General features: G+C 42.0%; 1 protein-coding gene and 1 non-coding gene across 5 annotated transcripts in view; both read right to left on the bottom strand.

Moving 5' to 3' along the window:
• pard3aa (par-3 family cell polarity regulator alpha, a) overlaps positions 1–21652 on the bottom strand; it is a 415766-nt gene that overhangs the window by 376224 nt on the left and 17890 nt on the right. The window lies entirely within an intron of this gene.
• On the bottom strand, positions 7706–7777 carry trnaw-cca (transfer RNA tryptophan (anticodon CCA)). The gene has a single exon. It is a non-coding gene; the product is annotated as a tRNA-Trp (tRNA).

The raw sequence follows: 21652 nt of genomic DNA, 5'->3' as shown, positions 1-21652 counted from the left end.
ACTGACGCCAATATGACAACGATCTCAACTGAAAACGGTAAACTTTAGTTGCGTTTTGGCTGATCGTTTACACGGTCGCAGTCCTCTCCGCTCTTCTCGGAGTGGAGAGGACTGCGGAGGTCATGCCGGGCAGGCCGACACTGTGTATCCCATAACGGGTGCTCAAGTGTGGGTGAGAGGAGCGGAGAGGACCTGCAATGGTAATGTATAGTTACCTGGGCTTCATCAATCAAATTACGCGTTACTGCCCAACACTGATTATAACTATTTAATAAGAAAGTAGTATTTGGGTATAGCAAAAAAATAAAAATAAACTTCAGGTTGCAGCCTCCGCTCGGAAAATTAAACGGTCCTAAAACTGCGGTCCTGAAACTGCAGCTTCCGGTACTGCAGCTTTACCTTACTCGATTTTGCGGCTTCGTGTGAATGGAGATCGTTTCAATAATGTCGTCATATAAACAAGGAAGTTTTCTAAAACGCAAAGGACAGACTTTTCCGTTTTTAGAGAAACCGTTGTTGTCTAAACAGGGCCTTAGATTTTGAGGCCTTTTCACACATTTTTAAAATGGTTTGAAGTTGTGAATTTGTGTCTGGGACATGGCCAAGTTTCGAGGTTAAAAAATGAAAGCAGATCAAAATATTTTATAATTCATATTTATTTTATCTATAAAAATCCTTCAAAAAGTATGTTTCAGGGCGCCTAGTAGCTCACCTGGTAGAGCAGGTGCCCCATGTACAAAGGCCTTGTCCTTGCGTCCCATCAATGAAAGGCTAAAAACCCCAATGAATGGTCTTTAAAAATCATCAATTAAAAATTCACCCCAGAAACATAATAGGCCTAAGTGTGTTGATCATTCATAATTTTAAGCGTTTTTTCTTTTGGTGGGCCATGTTTTGCCTCAGACTCAAGAATGGGTGCTAGTTGAAATTTCCCTGTGGAGCCAACACTGTTACTGCTGCTACTTCGTTGTTGTTTATAAAAACCGTCTTTAGCTCTAATCACCCGAGCAGACGAGTTGGCTGGTTGACATCATAGGTTGGGGCTGAGACAAACTCTTGTTTGTGTAAGACAACAGTTGATTATCCAGCTTAGTTTAGTTCACAAAGTTTGTTTTAGCTCACTAAAATGGGAGCATCCCTTCGGGGCATAACAAATGCTTCCTGGTGAAACATAGCTCCCAAACTGTGGGCTAAGTACAGCCTGTGTGTGTGTGTAGGCAGACAGTAATGGGCTACAGAACTAGTATACTGAGGGAAGCCTTACACTGGTATTCCTCTGAGACAAAGTCACCTCCAGGGTCTCTGCATTATTGATGCCCTGACTGCCCAAAACGACCTGCAGGGTACAACGCTGAGAGAAATATGACACCCTGCTACACACATACATGCAGCTCTACACACACTGGAGGCCTCCTGCATGTTGTTATCCATACGAGCATGTCTATAGTGTGCAGCACGGAGCAAAGAAACAGCACTGGGGACTCAAAATCATTTACATTTAATGCCCATGGAGAACTTTCATGGTCTTGCTGGTAATTAAGTTTATAGATTTTCACACGTTGTAAGGAGCTGCAGACGCCGAAATTGGGCATGCATAAAACTTTACAACTTTGTTTCTGAGAGAAAAATGCATCCACTCCGCCCAGAAAGACAAACAAAGACAGGGGTGCTCTGCCACAAAAACACAGAGACAGTCGGGTTGACCTCATGATTGAAATCTTATTTTAGTCACACTTTAGTTGGACTTGTCTCACTGTCCCTCTGTGTTTACCATCAAACTACTGCTGCGGGAATGTGACCTCTGCACCCAGGAACAGTTGGTGAGAGTCCGCCTGCGTGCACATATACAGCAACAGGTCTTATTGTCAGCATCACATAGCCAATGTTACCTAAAGGTTATTAACGACAGAGTTGAGCTGTTTCCATGACAGTGTGAGTTTTTTGGGACCATTAAATTGCTTGGTGTTGGACGTCAGTCACAGCTGCTGTGTTAGCTCGTGCTACTGTGGAGAGCAGCTCGGGAGATGGTTCAGTTCTGTGCTTAACTTGCGTCATGCTAACAGCAGCAAATGAAAATTACTGGCCAATTTACATTCCTCTTCTTACATTAGATTTTTTTTTTTTGCAAGTACACGAGTGCTCTATAACAATATAATCCAAGTACTTGAGAATGGAAGTTACTTAAATGCCCATCCCTAATTGTGTTGCTGCTACAGATTTGAAGCTTATTATTAGGAGCACTCAGTGTTTCCCACAAAATTAGGATCTATCTGTGATTGTAGCAGGGTGGAGACTGTAACAGCTAATTGTCGACAAAAAGCTGTTGATGCCGTTGAAAGACTGTCCCAGTGAGCAGCTCTCCTCCTGCTCTCACTGTTCAGTTAGCACGAGCTAAACCATCACAACATGACCCCATCCCTGCTCATTAAATTTTGCCACTTGGGCAGAAGCCTTGCAACTGTCATTAGTATCTGACGCTGAGCTGTTAATCTCACACTGACACCAAAATGGCTCGACTCTGTCATAAGTCTGTTGATAACTGATGAGTAACATTAGTTGTGTGAAGCTCAAAGTTGACCAGCTGACACTGGGCGAGAGGCAGGGTACACCCTGGACAGGTCACCAGACTATCACAGGGCTGACACATAGAGACAGACAACCATTCACACTCACATTCACACCTACGGACAATTTAGAGTCACCAATTAACCTGCATGTCTTTGGACTGTGGGAGGAAGCTGGAGCACCTGGAGGAAACCCATGCTGACACAGGGAGAACATGCAAACTCCACATAGAGGGGACAATGTTAACCACTGCATCACTGTGCCGCCCATATAGTGGCTTGTTGCTCTAAAAATTGTGCCATCTACAAATTCACAAGGTCTTAAACTTCCCCACTCATTATCTCACTGCTCCAATAAACAACATACTTCATGATAAATCATTCAGCTCATTCAACAATTCAGTTTAATGTGCAGTATGTGGGTTAGCAGCTCAGCTGCACTAAACAACATCTTGCATTTAGACTTGAACAGAGCGCTCAGAGAGCCCAAAAGAACCAAGTTCATTAATGAGTCATTCCTCTCAACTACTTTTTCAAATGGAAACAAGCTTAAGTTTCCCACACAACTGGCAGAAAGTTTCACTTTTATGAAGGAACATCATTTTAAAAGAGCGAACTAAAGGATTAATGGCTTTGGACGATGGATATGTTTGTAGCACAAGCACATATGAAAGGCTTAAAGAGATGTATGTGTATTTATTTTGGCCAGCAGCTAACATTTCTCACTCTGTGTGCTACACAAGTGGCAATATTAGCGCCAGAGAGGTTAACAAGGGATCAAGCTGGTAATACAGACCAGCCTGTCAAACACAGAGCCAAAATCTGCAGCCTCTTAACACAGAGACCCTCCAAATATCTGCCACACCTACACACACTGAGCCAGAGCAGAGACTACTGTCGACTCTCTGGAGACTCGTACTATAGCTGTGGAGGGGAGGGAGGCAGAGAGCCAGAGAAAATATCCTGCTGTCACTATAAGTCAAAGGAACAGCCATTCGTTGGATAAATGGCACCTGATTTTCCAAGCTCTCTGATTTGGGATGAGTTGTACGCTCGGATCAACCTCTGGAGTCGTCTGCCCTGCTGTGCGATCTGCTTGAGCAGGGGATTTGTAGTCCCTAAACCTTGTTCCTTCTGGACTACAACTGCACATATCACCCCTCGTGATAAGTCCAACGTGGAAAGCTGAGCATCTGGTCTGGATAAAAAACAGGTCGGACTGCTTGCGTGTGTGTGTGTGTGTGTGTGTGTCCCCGTATAGGGCAGACACGCTGCCTCGTGGCTCAGCGTGAGCTGGAGCTGCTGCTGTGATGAAGGTTTCACTAACAAATTAAAACAGACATTATCACATGAGGATCTCATTGAGTAGTTTCATAATGATACATCATTAAGCCAATTAAAAAGGAAACCTTCAGACAGGATGTGCGAGTGATTAAGAGGCATGGCAGACTTTAAAAAATAACGCACACTGTTTTTGTGTGACAGAAAATTAAATGACATTAACATCAGTTTGCTGTTTTTCAAAGCATGTTTTTTAAAGATGATACTCTCCTTATGGTCCATTAGTGCTTTACTTAATGGCCAAAATGTAGGTTGCTGTGCTTATTGACAAAAATATCAACACCAAAGCTTAGCTAGCAGTCTGCATTTTGGCTTGCATCACAAAGTCACATTTTTATTAGCGTGTTTATTAGCAATCTGTCTGGAGGCTCAGGATAGGCAGCTTGTTTGGGCAGGTAGCCAGTTTTATCCCATCTGAGACAAGTGGTCATTAGCAACAGCAGGAGGGCTTTACACACACATGCATACACACACACTCAACACACATTTACTATCTTGGGCATCAAAGACTTCCGGGAATATGGGACATGCATGATTTGGCAACCGGGGTGCACTAAAGAGAAAATGATGTCTAAATGTAGATGATGCTAATATGAAGTTTAAATAAAAGTTTAATATGTCGCTAACTTATAGAAATAGTAATGATATAAATTACTTTTAGTGAACCCTGATAGCCAGATAAGCACTGCCAGGCAACACAGGGCCATAGTAACCGCCATTATTCGGTCTCCACTGCCCCGCTGAAGTGCCTTTTGCAAAACACAGACTTCTTAGAGACACAGTTCTCAAGTTGACTCTGACCTCTGTCCTCCCTGAGGACGGGAAAAAGCAAAATGACAGTCTCCTTTGCGGGGTTAATAATGAGTCTGTCAGCTTCAAATGCTTATCAGAAATCAACCAACAGAAGCAGAGGCTGAGGGTGTCATATTACTGAGAGGACATTTCAGTCTCAGACCCCGAGGGAGACGTCCCGTCCAGGCCATCTGCTCAGCCTTGGACTGGGAAGAGGAACAGTCAGATTTGGTGCAGATGTGAAATATCTGTGTATTATTGTATGATGGATTAAGCAAAGAACCTGAGACAGAAATTAATTAAATTGTCTGACATTGGCTACAAAATGCTGCAAACTGCGTTAAAGGTCAGTGTCGTCCCTGCAAGTGAAGGCCTGCTGGTTCAGTAAAACTGGCCGAGCACTGACTGCGAGGCTCTTTGTCTACTTATAGAGGCAGCAGTCAGTCAGCACAATTTCGGCACACTTTTGTTTATTATTTCATAAGCACAGAGGTTATGCTTGCCAGATGGGACCTCCAAACGAGCCAAGAGAAACACAGAGCGCAGGGTGAATCACCAAAGAACAGACAACCCGCAGTGGAGATGTCACGACACACACGGCTCTTTCACAGGCTGCAGATGTGGAACACAGAGAGAGGTCACGGAGTGTTTTCGAGGATTTATGATTGTGTGCGTGCAGGAGGAGGAGGAGGTGCCCGGGATCTAAATGTGGAGCAAACATCATTATGCACTACTTATTGTGTGGTGTATGAATAGAAACATAATGTCAGTGGTCATGTTGACAAATGGTCAAACTGCATACAGCAGCTATAGAAACAAGAGTAAACTTCAGTCGGTCAGGAAATGAGGCAGCTCGCTCTGTCATCGTATCTAAGGATGGGGTGTCCAGTGTCAAGTTGTGGAATGTAAAATACGAGAGGAAAAAAAAAGATTTCATTGTTTAGTCACGCAGTTTAATGCGACAATAATCTATGTCATGGGTACTCCGATATTCATCCTATCGTGGCCTTTGTCACATTCAACGGTGGCTATATTTGTGATTCAAGTTGGCAACTGTGTAATGTGACCTCGCCGTACATGTCCAGTCCAGAAACTCTGACGTGTACTGAGGAGTGTGCTGGTCATGGTTTGTGAAGAAGCAACAGACCGTGACCATGAAAGCCTCTTACACACTTCAGACAAGAGCACACACCTCACACTTCACACCGAAGAAAGGAGGGGGGGATCCGTTCATCAAGAGAGACCTGTCTGTGTGCGTGTGTGTGTGTGTGTGTGTGTGTGTGTGTGTGTAAATCCCTGTAGGCTCAGGAACAACATATGTAGAGCAGACATTGAGATCCCCGGAGTGTAAAGGCCAGCAGGAGGGCGTGGCAGCTCTTTGGTCTTGCGAGTTGAGACAGTGCACCACGCTCACCACATCTGTACTGCAACTGCTCAGCACAAAATTAGTTCATGCACTCAACAAAGAGTTTTTTTAATTCCATACATTGTAAGCTCTAATACCACTGTCACACAGCTGGTGCATCCTACATTGGAGGCAAAGTTAACCTGTTTTCTTTTAATAACCAAGGAGGCCCATGTGTCCATTTGGTATGACAACAGACGTGACGCAGCATGGCCTAAGAAATGTATTTCCAGATACCACAGTGCAGTGTTTGCCCTAGTAATGACCAGCTGTAAGCAGCTCCATAAAAAAGTCAAAACATTGCCCCACTTCTCACAGTGTATAGAGCACTGGTTCCCAACCTGTGGGACCCCATTAGGGGTCGCCAAAGCTTCTCAGGGTGTGGCAAGGCCTTCTTGATTTTAAGGGGTATGAGAACTTTTTTTTGAAAATATGAAGTCAACCTATACCTCAGTATTTTATTCATTTCTGTGGAGAAACTAAATACAATTGATATTTAGATTATTATTTAAGATACAGACTAAAAAAACACTCACTGGATAAGGGCACAGTAATGGCCTGGACACAAGCTCAGCTTTTGTTAAAACAAAAGAGCTAATAGAAAAAGGCCAAGAGTCAGGGAGAAGAAAACACTGAATGCGTCAAAAAGAATGAGACTGTTAAAAATAAAAAATAAATAGAATCCAGATAATTTTATAAAACGTTTCTAAAATGTAATATTTACAGGAAATAATGTGCACAAAATGTGTCCAAATAGCTTGTTTTACTTCCACAGTTACTGCGTTACATATTTGGGATAACTGTACCTTTATCAGTTGCTCTGTACGGTTATTGTTGCGCACTGAATGTGATATGAAATATTCATAAAATGTGTTGCACAGTGTGGGGTCGTCAGTTCATTCAATAATAAAAAAGGGGTCCCTTCAGGAAAAAGGCTGGGAACCACTGGTATAGAGGTACACACCCAATAAGATAAAATAATCATTGCTTATATACTAAGCATGTTTATGGTGCTGACATTATGGAATATGCATGACACATACTGTAGGCATGCAGCGATGCAACTTGGAGGCATGTTCACCCTGGGTTCACCCTGGACAGGTCACCAGACTATCACAGGGCTGACACATAGAGACAGACAACCATTCACACTCACATTCACACCTACGGACAATTTAGAGTCACCAGTTAACCTGCATGTCTTTGGACTGTGGGAGGAAGCTGGAGCACCTGGAGGAAACCCACGATGACATAAGGAGAACATGCAAACTCCACACAGAAGGGCTCCCCCACCCTGGGGTTCAAACCAGGAACCTTCTTTTTATTTTCTAGATGGATATTATATCCATGTCCATGTTACCTTATGCAGCTCGGTCCCACACTATGCATATCAGTTAAGATTGAAAAAGCAGTTTACAGCTCCACCATTGAAACACACACAGCAGCCAGATGACAACATGAATGACCATCAAGCAAATCACACACAAGTCCATACAGCCACTGTTTTCTCGTTCACAGTGGTAACACCTTACGTCTGTTTTTTTTAGTGCTCAGCTTTTGTATACATTCCCTAAATACAAACACTTTAGGCCTTGAAAATCACTGACCCTGACGTGATTTGAACACGCAACCTTCTGATCTGGAGTCAGACGCGCTACCGTTGCGCCACAAGGTCTGGGCATGTTGGAGGTAAAACTTATATTTCCAAACTCCAATTCAAGTCGCTACAATAACATTGGCACACTGTCTCGACTATCAAAACCTGTTATTATCATCGCTTTCTTTATGACAGGAAGTTCTAGTCAGATAACAGCACTTAATGGTGACCTGACAAAAGGCAGTGCTGTGAAATGTGTCATGCAGTGAATGCTACAGCTGGAAGCCATTTCTTTCCATACATTAATCTAGGTCACTCAAGGCAAACTCTCCTGGCTGTTGGCCATACAACTTTTTAGTATAAAAGATAGAGACAATAAAATGAATGAAGATACATAGAAAGAAAGGACTGATGTGTGTGTGTGTGTTATTAAAATGAGTGATTATCTAAATAACATATCGTACCATCATACGACTGTAGTGAAGTGAATGGATTATATGATAAATGGTAAAGTTTAACATCAGGTAATGGAAACATAGTCCAATCAGAAGTATCTTAACAGAATACACTGCTTTTTCCAAGAGTTTCCATTATGACAGAAACTCCTGAACGTCTGAATCTCTGTCAGGAAAAAAAGGCATGCAGGCACAGATGGACAAAAGGAAGAGGCAGGCAGAGAGTGCTGATGAAAGCCACTTTCCAAAGAATCACTGGGGCGGGCATCCAAAATCCACAAACACTGACGTCTGAAACAGCCACAGAGTTACAGTGAAGTGATGGGCTCAAAAATACACGAGATGTAAACAATGGGTAGAAAGCTGTGTAAAGAGAGAGAGAAAAGGAGAAAGACAGGCCACATGTGCGTCTGTATTTAGAAAGAGTCGGGCCAAATCTCAAACGTAGCTCTGCTCTCTAACAACATCCATTAGCTGGTGATAATAAGTGATTGCTTGGACAAGAACCGACAAAGTAAAGTGGAAGTAGAAGCCTTGTGCATGTGAGGACGATCATATTTCAATATAAGCCTGGAAGTAACAGCTCTATTTACAGTATTACGTCTCTGGAGGATCTGGATCTGTTGGTGTGAGTTTTTACGACTGCTGGAAGAAGAAGAAGCATGCAGGACATTTAGGCAGGGTCTTGTTTTTGCAAAGGACGATATTGAAAAGGAGGACAGCAACAATGAGCTAGGTGAAGACCTCCATTTAACAAGTGCTACTGAAATCTGACCCTGTCTTTCGGAAAACCGATCCTACCTTGCCACAGCATGGGCTCTGATTCACTGATTCGTGATCAGTACACTGATTTACATAGACATTGCATATATTGTATCTGCAGTACTTTACAGCGGTGGTCCACTTCAGTCTCCTGATTTCCATTTGTTTTCCTCTGAGTAGACACATTATGTAATTTGAGAGGCTTTCTACATCAGCTTAGCCTGGTGCTCCACACACAACAGAGAGCTGTAATTATCAGGACAAATCATGACCTTTTACTCAGACATTTAAGACAGCCAGACCTGTCTCGTCAATGGAGCAAAGCAAACACAAGCTAGAGCAAAAAGTGAGAAAACAATTACATCTTCTGATGTCACTTTTTCCATTGTGCATAGCGAACAGGTAGTATGTTTTGGTCTAGTATTGGCACGCCGCCTTCCCGCTGAGTGACGGAGGGGTTTGCTTTGTGGCTGGGGAAATGCTCATTGACCCTGCACAGGAAGCAGGCGGCACATAGGAAAAGCACTTGAGACTTCAGTGGGAAACGTCCGTGTGGGTAAAAGGAGAGTGGGGATTATAAATGAGGTGAGAGAGGCAGACAGGAAGGGAGGAGGACACTGAAGAGTGAAAGCGAGACAGAGAGAAAGGAAAGAGATCAAGGGCAAAGGATGTGTTTAATAGTTTAGATGGACAGAGTAATTAGCTGGAGAGGGAAAAAGAGAAAGTGCATGTTGCATGTTGTATTATGCTTGAACAATGACGGGGAAATTCAAACTTCTCAGACAGATACAAGGAAAGAGTTTAAGGACAAAAACTGTCTTAAGATGGTAACATTGCCAAAGCTTTGCTGAACACACTGAACAAACCTATGGTAAACTTGTCTAAACTCTCTATAACACTTAATATTTCTTCCTGGCTAGGCTTCTGGGTTTAAAGGAACTCTTACCTTTCTTGCATTTCACACAGCACTTAGAAAAAATTTGAACATCCACAACCCCTGCCTCCCTCCAAAGTCCCATCCCCCTCCTCCTGCAACTCCACCTCCCTCCAAAAGCCTACTCCCCCCTCCTCCATTATGTCCTCATTACGTCTATGATAGACGTAGCCGTTGACAAGGTAACGTTAGATACACGGAAGAAGAGAGTGAGTGTAACGTTACAACCAAGACAGTCAACCGCAACCCCGGAGTTTTAAAACTCAACCGGAGTGATGACTGATGAGTTTTAGAATATGGTTACAGTGCTAACGTTAGATAGTAGCGTTAACGTTACTCGTAAGTTACTAGTAAACATTAATGTTAATGTTTCAGAGGCTACGCTACAGTAGGCTAACGTTAGCCATTAGCAACTGGATGCTGTGTTGTCATATATAACGTTGTATGTTAGATTAGAAGCAAACTAAACATAACGTTACCTGTCCTGCACAGTCAAACGCAAACCCCGAGTTTTGAAACTTATTCGTGGTCAGTGATGACTGATGAGTTTTAAAATGTAACGTTAACACTAACGTTAGATAGTACTGGTGACTGACAGTAAACAAGGAAGATAATACAGAGGCTCAGGCTACGTTAGGCTACAGTAGGCTAACCGTTAGCAACTGGATGCTGTGTTGTCATATATAAAGTTGTAACAAGAGAGATGTTACGCAAATGCTTACGTCAGTCGGAGGCCTCCACCTGGGGCAGACAGACAGGACGCTCGGCCAATCATTGCATTTTCTTAGAACCATATGAGAATGGTACAATTAGTTTTTAGTGATGAGTTTTTATCTCTGGTGGAATTCACTTACATTTTAGTGTGCCATCAGCTTATTAATAGCATTTTAACCTAAACAAAGAAAAGCGTAAAATTTCCAGAAAGGTAAGTGTTGCTTTAATTTTCCAACAAACATCATGTAAATCTATCTAGGGAGTAAGAGTCCTCAGAGCTGCCCTTCAGTACACGGACACTTACAGCTAAAACATCTCAGAAGGTGAAAATCTCACATCAGGAATGAACATAATCAAAGTTCAGCCAAGATCAATTTGTCTCCTCGATTTCAGCCAAATTCATGTCTCACAATCAAACAAACACACCTGCAGAGAACTGACGGAGATAATCACACAAACTATCTGCTGTAATCTTTGGTAAACCTGACAGAGGCAACAATTTCAGAAAAAAGAGAGCTGTGATGCATCAATAAGATTGTGTGATCCAGCGGTAGCATATCTGACTCGGGATCAAAAGGCTGTGTGTTCAAATCATGTTGAGGTGAGTGTAATGAAGCGAGGCCTTCAAAGATCAAAGCTGCACACCAGGGTTTTAACATTTTAACATGGCTAAGCCTCTTTCTGCCGAAACAGCCTCACCTGAATACATGTGAACAACCTGCTCATCTCATACTTTCCCAACATTACCCTACCTCTTCTCTGCTTTTTAAGATGTCACAATTATTTTGTAATTATCTTTTGTAACGGCTGCGCTGATGTAATACTCATCGTCTATCAGCACCTCCATTAACAAGTGGCCAAGTGCCAATGGGACTCGATCTTGTTTGTTATGAAAGTGTGACAGACGGCCAAATGATGCGTCACACAAACACGGACCAAAGCATGACATTAGATTAATTAGTTTAAGATCCAGGCCAGGGATTTCACCAGGACTTTTCACCACATAAAAGCATGCTTTTCAAAGGGTCTGTGTCACTGCAGTGTGGGGAATGTGTGCAGATGAACAGTGTTAAAATCCCCCCCAGGCTGCCATCTCTGGGAACTCCCTGCCCATGCTGTGAGCAAAAATTTGCCAGATGATTCGAAACGCGTCATTCGGCTTGATTGATGACACAAAATGGGTCATCCAGAGCTGGCGAGACAGGGGACACCAATCATCTGCACACATTTCCCACACCATAGTGACACAGACCTGGTTGAAAATCTGTAGTATTCTCTTAAATGTAGGTGCCATGTGCCATTATCCATCTTGTGCATTTATTATGTAAAGTATCACAGAGCCATGGTGAAACTATTTACTATTCTCGTGCTGACTACTGTGGTATGATAATGAATAGACTTCCATTTACTTTGCAAACATTGTGAAGTGCATTTTAATCTTTCATTAATCCAGACAAAGGTTTGCTGAGCGCATGCACTCCATAAGCACTTCTCCACATTAATCTACATGTGCACCTTAACAGTGCCCAGCAAACTTTCCCTGTTAACCTTCCAGCAGCTTCTCTAGAAAATGCATCATGACTAAAGCTCATATAACATGCAGATTAACATTCAGCAAATGAATCACAGGTGGCTGCACAAATTGGGTTTGTGCAATCCAAGCAAGTATCTCATAATTCTGGTGTAATTGTGTTATAATTCTGACATGTGCATCTCAATAAATCTGGGTGGTGATGAGGGCCAACGTGACACAGCTACTGAATTCAATCCAGTTTTACTTCAGCGTTGGTTTGAGATGTTAGGAAGTGCAACGTGACATGCACACATCATCAACTCTGCTCAGATTTATTGAGATCATTACGAATATGGGATAATCATCTCAGAGTTATGAGCCGTTTTTTTCTCCAGAATCATGAGTAACTATGTCATTAATCTAAAAAACAGGCTGTTTTTTTTCTTCTCCAAGTGAATGCAATCTGCTTCTGTATTTTGGTGTGTCAACTCTGAGAGCAGAGTTAGGAGGAAACACACATGGCCACTTAGCCACTCGGCTGCTTTTGTGTTCACTGTCTTGAAGCTTGGCAGTATGAACAGCATTCAAAGCCAAAGGCTGTTGGAGACGCTTGGCTCACACACACTGTCAGCAGCCTGCAAGAGCAAGTGTGCAGACGTGTGTGTGTGTTTGCACAGTGTCACTGAATTAGACTTCCTGCATTAATGTCACTATTCTGGACTAATGCTGGAATATAGCATTATTAAAGTCAGATCATGGAGTCTGAGATTATTCAGATTGAGGGACACTGATCTCCCTTTCCTTCTGTACAGGCAAAAATCTGGAGGTGTTACTTGTCAGCATGCAAGAACAGCAACATACTAATGCTGTCAACACCAAGAGACAAGTTTCCTCTTTAGACATACATAATATAAACCCATAAATCACTGTCTCTGATTCTGTTTATCATCCAAGAAAACATTCTGCTTTGGAAACCGTTATAATAAAAACTCCAGTCACTGCTGATCCACTTTCCCCCAGAACTGTGCAAACTGTCACAAAGAGGGAAATCCCTTACGTCAAAAACATAATGCGTCTTCCTTGTGTTTCTACTTTGTAATTTTCCGATTTTCCCATGTTGCCCTTCTTATGGCAACTGAGTCTTCCAAGCATAATAACATTATATTTAACTTTCAGGCTACCCACCCACAACTAATGAAGTGCCTGTGAAGCAGGGAGAAGCAGTGCCATTCAAGATGTGCACTAAAAAGGGGCTTTGCATGTGAAATGTTCACTATGGTAAAGCACAGAAATACTGCGCTCATGTGGGTTTCATCATCTCTCCACAGGAGCACCAGCTGGAAAATATTAAGTTTAAGAAGTGAAACAGTGGACGATATTGAGTATGTCATGTATCCAGGCTGCGACTATTATGCCACTGCTCCTTCTAGTCTTACTACTACTACTACTTTCTCCTGTCTGCTATTGACTAACAGTGCAACCGTTAAAACCTCGGAATGCATTGCACCACTTTATACTCACGTCTCAACATGATCCGCCATCATGCTCGTTGCTTTTATGTCCAAACATCTTTCAAAATGTCTCTGACGTGTTGTCAACATTAAATTTGAAATGAATAATCACATAATGAGTGTGAATTGGTGGGTGTGCATATATAGCATAATAAAAGCCTCATGCACGACGGGACCGCAATCACCTCTCAATGGACGGACATTTTGACAGTGATCCACAGTGGAAGGAGACATTAAAGTAAGAATGATAGAAGAAACCACGCGATAGAGGTGAGGGAGAGAGGAAAAAAAACAAAACACAGGAGGTGTATAAGGAGGATAGAAGAAAAAAGAGGTGGGGATAAAAGATGGGAGACAACAAAGGGAGGTAAAGAGAGGGGAAGGAGGTTGAGAGAGAATAAAAAAGATGTTGAGAGAAAGCACCGGAGGCTGTGCTGCAAGGTTAAATCTAATGAGCTCAGTGTTTATCGACGAGTGAATTAGGGACACAATTACGCCAGGGAGAGTAGAAATTTTCACACACGTGCGTGTACACACACACGGCTGTTCAAGGTAATTTCAGAACCTGCTGATGCTTGAAACAAGATTGTAACGTAAAGCAACCTCAATACATCTCATTCTCTTTGGCTGTGCATGAAGACGGGGTGCCGCTGAGCTGAAAATAACCTGCAGGGTTGATTCAAACCAGCCATAAGTGTGAAGAACATGGACACTTCCATGAGGACCATGAATTTTACTCTTATACCACCATTCTCTGTGGTGAATCCTTTCTCTATGATGTGCCATGACCCAACAAACAAACGCAACAGGCCACTGACAGGTCCCCCAGCCTGCCAACGTTGCTGTGGTTCAGTCTGAGATACAACATGATGTAAGTAGCATTGTATTTGTTTGACTGCCTACAACCCCTTTACTGCTCCAATGCCCCTCCCCCCCCTCTGCCCAGCACTTTCACTGAAGCTGTTCTCATTAAAGTCTGTGAGTAATGGAAGAGAGCCCATCAATCTCTCTTCAGGACCACCACGGTTGAAAGCTTGGTGTGAGAGTAGAGCGACTGGAGAGGGGAAATGCACACAGACTTCAGGGTCAATGCATCTATGGGTGGTGATATGAGAGAGTGCAGGGGTTTGAGAGGAAATTGTGGCATCTGTTTGAGAAAACGAAGAGGTGCAGGCCAACTGCACACAGCACAAGTTTGATCTAGATTCTCTCAAGCAGAGGGAGTTCAAGTGGGCTGGCGTGTGTTTACCTCTGAGCTAGAATGTACTGCCAGACACAAACCAAAGCAGTGTATTTTTCAATCGATTCCTGGCCAAAGCAGAAACCAAACACCTCCCATTTGGAGAACCTGTTTTGTTTCCAAAGGACAAAACAATGTGCTTTTCATGCTATTTTAATCCACAGCTTCTAACTGACAGATCTGTACAAACCAAGCCCCTCTGCTCTACGGTGACTGACTCCAGATCAGAAGCCATGTGGTCTAATCATGTCAAGGTCAAGGGATTTCAACCAGAACAGCTCTTTAAATGAAATCTGATGACTGGTTTCTGAAACAAAGCTCACAGTTGCACAGGATTGATGAAGTATTGCTAAAGCCTACTCCAAAGGGGATTGTTACCCAGTCTGACTGCCATAAAGATCAATATGTGGAGAGAGGAGCTTCAATGCTTCTTGACTACGAAATTGAGCATAAGAAGGCAGATTTGGTTGGTTTTGGCACATAAGGAAGACCTGAAATGTGGCCCTGGATCAACTGAGCACTGACGGGACAGGTAGGAGTTTTTGTTGGGAATACTGCGGGCAACAGACTGAAAAAAGGTGATGAAAGCGCCTTGGGGCACTCTGTCATTAGCAAAGAGCAGGGTTGCTGGGATATCTGTTTGGTTGACAGGCACTGACAGCAAGAAACCGGCTCAACCAGATCATTCACCTCCACCTGACATCACATACAACGAAACATAGGTACGCACACACGTAGACACTCTCCAGGACGCCATTAGGCCTAATACATGCCAGAGCGAAAACAAACATTAGGCTAATTTGTAAGGATGTTGCCGTGTCTGACAGATGTACTGTACAGATAGAGGGTGTTTACACAGCCTTGTTTTGGGAAAGTATTCAAATTCATTAGTATACACAAACACCTCAGAGGTCTTGTTCTGTCAGAGGTACACCAGTCAGCAGACTCTGTGGTGTAATGTGATCTAAGATACCTTACACCCACTACCAGTCAGTCTTCTGCGAAGAAAATCTATTAGGCTTTGACAGTGCTAGTCACTTTCTTCAGGTCTTTGTACAGAAGTTAACACATATACCTTGAAGAGGTTTAAACTACAACCAATTCTGGTCAAGAAATGGTAATTTTTTGCTTACAGTAAAGCTCTAACTGCTTTCAAGAGTTTATAAAATTCCCAGTAGGCCTAGACCACTTTCCTTATTTTTGACGAAGGCAAATACACAAATCAAGGACGCGCAAAAAACAAACATATTGTCCTGGTAGACATTTTGAGCATTCAGAGAAAGCACTCTTTTGTCCTACCGGTACAAAATACATGCTCTCCGGTGTACCCAAGATTATAATCTAATGCAGCGGATGCATTTCTTGGATGTTTAAAGAGAACTGGATACAGCATTCATTCCTATGAAAGTTGCTCAGTGGTGCATGAGGCCAAAAAAGTTCAACTGTCACATCCCATACAGCAGTGGTTCCTAACTGGTGAGTCGTGGTCCAAAAGTGTATATTTTGAAGTGCTGTTTCCTGCTGTACATTGAGTGACTAACGGATAGCTACTAGCAAACTAGCTCGACGACATGACCAAGCACAAGTAGGATGCTGAATGATTAAACTGTGTGGACCTTGAACCAATGACTAAGATGAAATCTGGACCCCGAGACTTGACCAGTTGAGAACCACTGCCATAGAGCAGGTGCAGGTGCACTTGCACTGGCCGAGCCGGCTACTTCTTGTTTAGTGGTAGTAGCCAGCTCCGTCTTCTAGACTTTCAAAATGTTGTCAGACTGAATGGATCAAATTCTAAGAATCAAACGAGTCATTTTGTGGGGGGCTGTGATGCTCAAAAAAAATATATCCACTGATTTACAGATGTCTGTTACCATGTAAGTCTATGGGAAAAAGTCTATTTGGGCCACAGGACATCACATGACAGATGTAATTCCACTGTTTTGGCCACAATGGAATTTGGCTTAAAAGCCCGGCACACTTCCCGAGGGCCTGTTGCATTTCCAGTCCTTCACCGAAAGGCTGCAAAATCATCAGCTATCATAACTGGTCACCATCTTTTAGGCATATGTTTTAGAGATGCGAGGATCTGTTTGCAGGAAGCACATGCTATTTTTCAAGCTGTCTCCTACCCTCAGGCATTACTGATCCCTAATCATAGGGTGTGAGATGGTTGGCCTGTCAGTGGCAAGTCAGCATCCTCACAGCCTCAGAACACAGACGAGGAGCAGAAATCCATCTGTTATCAATGTACTGTAACTCTTACCCTAGCAACAGGAGCAGAAAAACCCAACCATGATTCCTAATGACGTCTTCAAGTCAGCCTGAAGTGTCTCTAAATTGTTTTTGGGGAGTGGAAATGATAGTACATGCTGAGCATGCTGACTTTCACTACTCATTGTTGTTATATGACATGGAAGTTTAAGACTATGAGTCATGTCCTGAAGAAACCTCCTTAGTCATACAAGTAGCACTACCGAAATAACTGTTTGAGATTCCTCAGACTGCAGCACATTTTCACACGGACGACTTGGTCCAAGGGTAATGAACATGTGCCCAGTGTGTGAAATACGAGCTCAAAGATAAATTGAAAGAGCAATTACGGGAAAGAAATACATTCTAATGAATCCTCACCACAGAGAAAGGTCAGGACAAACACATGAAGGCACTGTGTCTGAACCCTATTTCACATATAAATAGTTCCCATGTCTGTCAGCCGCACTTCCTTACTCCGTACCGAATGACCCCATTTCTTGGTCCAAGCGACGACTAATCATACCACAACATGTTCTGTGACCAGAAAAAATGTCTGGGCAGGAAATTACTCTGCACGGATAAATCAGTAACTTTACATATTCATCAGTGAAATCTCCATGTTGGCCATCAAAACCAGATGAGCTGACTTTACAACTCATTTGCAGAAACACAGTGTCATTCAAAGTTGAAGATGAAAATGTGTACAGTAACCCAGACTGCCCAGGAGCTCACAGCTTAGTGCTTTGGGATGATCTCGTCGCTGGGGCATGTTTCAACACCAAAATAATGCCACAACCAACACCTTTGTTTAGCCTCTTTACACTGCAACAGCCTTTACAATGGTAGGGGAATGCCAGAAATAATTTATTTTTATGATTAAAAAACTGTCAAGATAATTGGATTGTTTGATGAATTTGCCCAAAAGGAGATGATGTACTAGATGCCCTGAGACGTTTATACTTTAGCACACTTTCTTCTTGCAAACATAAGTGAGTATAAAAGCAACAGACCACAACATCATTAATCAAACAACATGAAATCACAATCATTATCAATCTGTCAGACCACCAAAGCCGATTGTAGTCAGATATAAATAAGCCTTTCTAGTGGAGCCATCCTTGCAGCGAAAACAGTGTCAGGATGTCATTTCGTTGTATTTGATGTGGCTCTCCTTAGGTGTCCATCAGACAAATAACGATCCATTCATCACACTATTGCTCCTAAGGGTGCATTGCAATCCAAATCAAAGGCATCTCAGTCAACATAACACAAAGACTGAGTCATCTCTGAATCATTTTTCTCATGAAAAATTTGGTAGCCTTGGGCTGCAGTCGCATAATGACCTTGTTGAAGAGCAATGAGGAACTGGTTCATGTACTCAAAAGGCCACGCACAATGAAGCTACAGCCAAGGTCAAATAGCAGTGCTCTGTGTTACGGTAATAACAGGACACATGGCATCAGCAAACGAAATCTAGATGTGTGCATGTCAAGAGAATTAGCAGATTGCAGCCATTAATCTTTATCAGGGATTTTTAGTTAAGGGTCCAAAGTCAGAACTTTCAACATCAATCTCATTCATACTTGATAGGACTGCTGAAAGGGAACACACCAGGAACAACCCAATTTAAGCATTGACTCACAGTGATAATAGTACCAATCCAAAGGATCATTCATCAGAGTTAAGCCACACTGAACTCCCGACTACTTGAGTATATTTCCACAACAGAAACCCTTGAATCAGAGCCCTGAGAACAGACAAGAGTGAATTCCCAGCATGGGGAAGTCCTAACTTTGATTTTAAATACTTTAAGCTCCAGAGCACAAAACCTGCCAAAACCTTTTCTCTTGCGTTCATTAACTTCACAAAGACAGGAATCCAGTTTAGCAGAGTGGCAAACTTTTTTCCTATCACCCTTCTCATACTGCACTGCTTGATTCAAAATAAATCTGTCCAAATGATTGCAATATCCCACAGTCCCGCCAACGTCAAGCCCATCTAACAACAAGGATTTACTTTTCTCCTGTAGCCCTGAGCATGCCATTTTCATTTCACAGCTCTGTCTGGATGTTTGAGAGGATATGTTGGTGGGCAGAGGTTTGGGAAAAACCCAGACAAACAGATTCATATGAATGCCAGTCATCTCAAGAGTATGAGCAGTGATACAGAAGATATTTTTTGAAGAATTTCAATAAGGAATAGCTGTAAAAGTACCTACATTTTCAACATCACATGTGGATAACTGTGTCAATATGATATCCTATTTCAGACACTGATAGACAGGTGCTTTTCAGAGAAACAGGTTTTTTTTGCAGATGTGTTTGCAGTGTATGCAAAACAATGGAAAGTAAAGGAAGACCATGTATCACAGGGAGGATAGATTATTCAGTTGTTAAGCAAAGGAAATGAACAAGTGCCCTGAGATCAACAGAATAACAATGATTTAATCTGACAACATAATAGATTCCAAATCAGTTGGGAACAGTTCATGACTATTATGGCAGATCAATAGATGCTGGGCTCGAAACACACAAGGCACTCATTTTGGCACAAGGCTCTTTTGAGTATCATTGAGTTAATCAGGTTAAACTGCACCCAGGGAACTGCTGTATCAACAGCATGAAAAATTAAGCTCATGCTGATAATGAATACTGAATACCGAATGAATAATGAATGTTGAAAAGTCCTTAAGCCAAACCCAGTTTAAAGTTATAACTGGGGTTGAAAAACATCTTGGAATGAGATATTTTACATCCTTTACTTAGGATTTTAAGTCTCAAGACATTAATGGTTTTATTAAAAAGGCATTAGGTCATAAGCCAAGGTCATTAATGTGCTCAGATCACTAGTACTTAGTACAGTGATATTTTTATATGCTAATATTGATACCAAATTATAATGTTTGCACAATGTACAGTTTTACTAATATAAGATCAAAATGTAAATTGAATGGTGTTTGATAAAAGCTTATGCAGCAACTATACACGACCATGTCTGTTTACTTTATACTGTGAAAGAAAAGACTTTGTGTATGTGTGTCGTGCACAAGGGTTGAAAGACCCAGAGTGCATTAGTGGGATCAAAAGCCAATGACAGACGAAGCCACAGGACCACTTTGATGTTGCATGTGAGTCTTTTCCAAATCTTACATGGCACAATTAAGCCATTGTAATCCTTCAAAACAAATAATATAAAACCCCCATATAAATCAATTAGCAATTAATTCTTCATTCTAATTGTATTTACCCACCCAGCGTGTACAAAGACATGTCTGTCATTCAGAGGGTAACAGCTCAAATTGTTTTTACAAACATCTGCCCTGCATAACTGTCCTCGAGCAAGACACTCAGTGCATGTATGTGAATAACCTGTTTATTAACTGGTTATTGGAGTATCCTGTCAGACTACTCCAAAAGAAATCGGGGTACTGTTAGCCCACTTACTGAGGGTCAATACACCGGTCAAAGTCATGGACCTGTGTAAAATTTCCCGTCACTCCTGTCTCCCTTTGCTGGCGATCAGGTGGAGAAGCCAAGTCCGCAATGTTCTGTTGGCATTAATAGTGCTAAACCTGTTAAAAGTGAAAATGGACTCATTTTAAGCCACAGTCAAATTATTTTAAGTTTAACAGTTACAGGACGTGAGAATGTCAGGTTAACAGATACAAAAAGTTTGTTAGTTTTGCATGTGCAGATAAAAATGCAGTAATCAGTAACCAAGATACTAGTATTTATCATGTACACAGGGAATATGAATATCCTGATTTCTCTATGCTCATGTAAACACATCCTGAGTTTAACCATAACCAGGATAAGCCTCGTGAACAGGTTATTCGCATATATGTAAACACACTGTTTGAATCGCTAAAGGCTTACTGTTGTTTAGGAGGGTCTGCACACAAGCAACATCTTAGCCTACAATATCACGTCCGACATGTCTGGCATCACCACATTTTTCAGGCTTTTTCCACGTTTAAACGTTAGCATCAGGCATAGCCAATCTGTCAGTCTCAGTCTAAGGAAATGTATTTTGCCTCACAGATACAGTATGTCAGGTTAGAAACCACAATGGGAGGAAGAGGATTTAGCATGACAAATTAAATAAACAGACACCCCTTTCTGACATATTCTCCTGAAGAGACGAAGGGAGTAATGCAGGGAGATAAAAAAGTGATTAAAATGTAAAGTAAAAAAGCAATTTGAGAAGATGACTATTTGTCCAAGTGGCAAATTACACCTGCGGCAACAGTGTGTGTTATAGCAGCCTGTGTTACACAGTCTTTAGCATGTCTAACAATGATGTTTTAGCAAGCTAAAGCTTTGCTAGTAATTTTTTTTGTTAAAAATTAAATAACTTACTATATGAAATGTGATAGAGGTCACTCACTATAACAAACATAAAGAATTATCACCAATTTGTACAAAGCTCAAAGCTAGTACGTTAGCATCTCTAGCTCATTAGCAGCAACAGGAAGCTAAGTTAGCTTTGTTAACAGCAAAATGTTAGCAGTTAGCTAGCTAACTGGTGAAGAAAGCCAATACCTGGCAAGCAAAGAGCCAGATATTTGT

Source organism: Epinephelus moara, chromosome 11 (genome assembly GCF_006386435.1).
Source record: "Epinephelus moara isolate mb chromosome 11, YSFRI_EMoa_1.0, whole genome shotgun sequence".
NCBI classification, from domain to species: Eukaryota; Metazoa; Chordata; class Actinopteri; order Perciformes; family Serranidae; genus Epinephelus; species Epinephelus moara.
The sequence above is the reverse complement of the archived record's forward strand: the minus strand, read 5'-3'. Positions and strand labels throughout refer to the sequence as shown.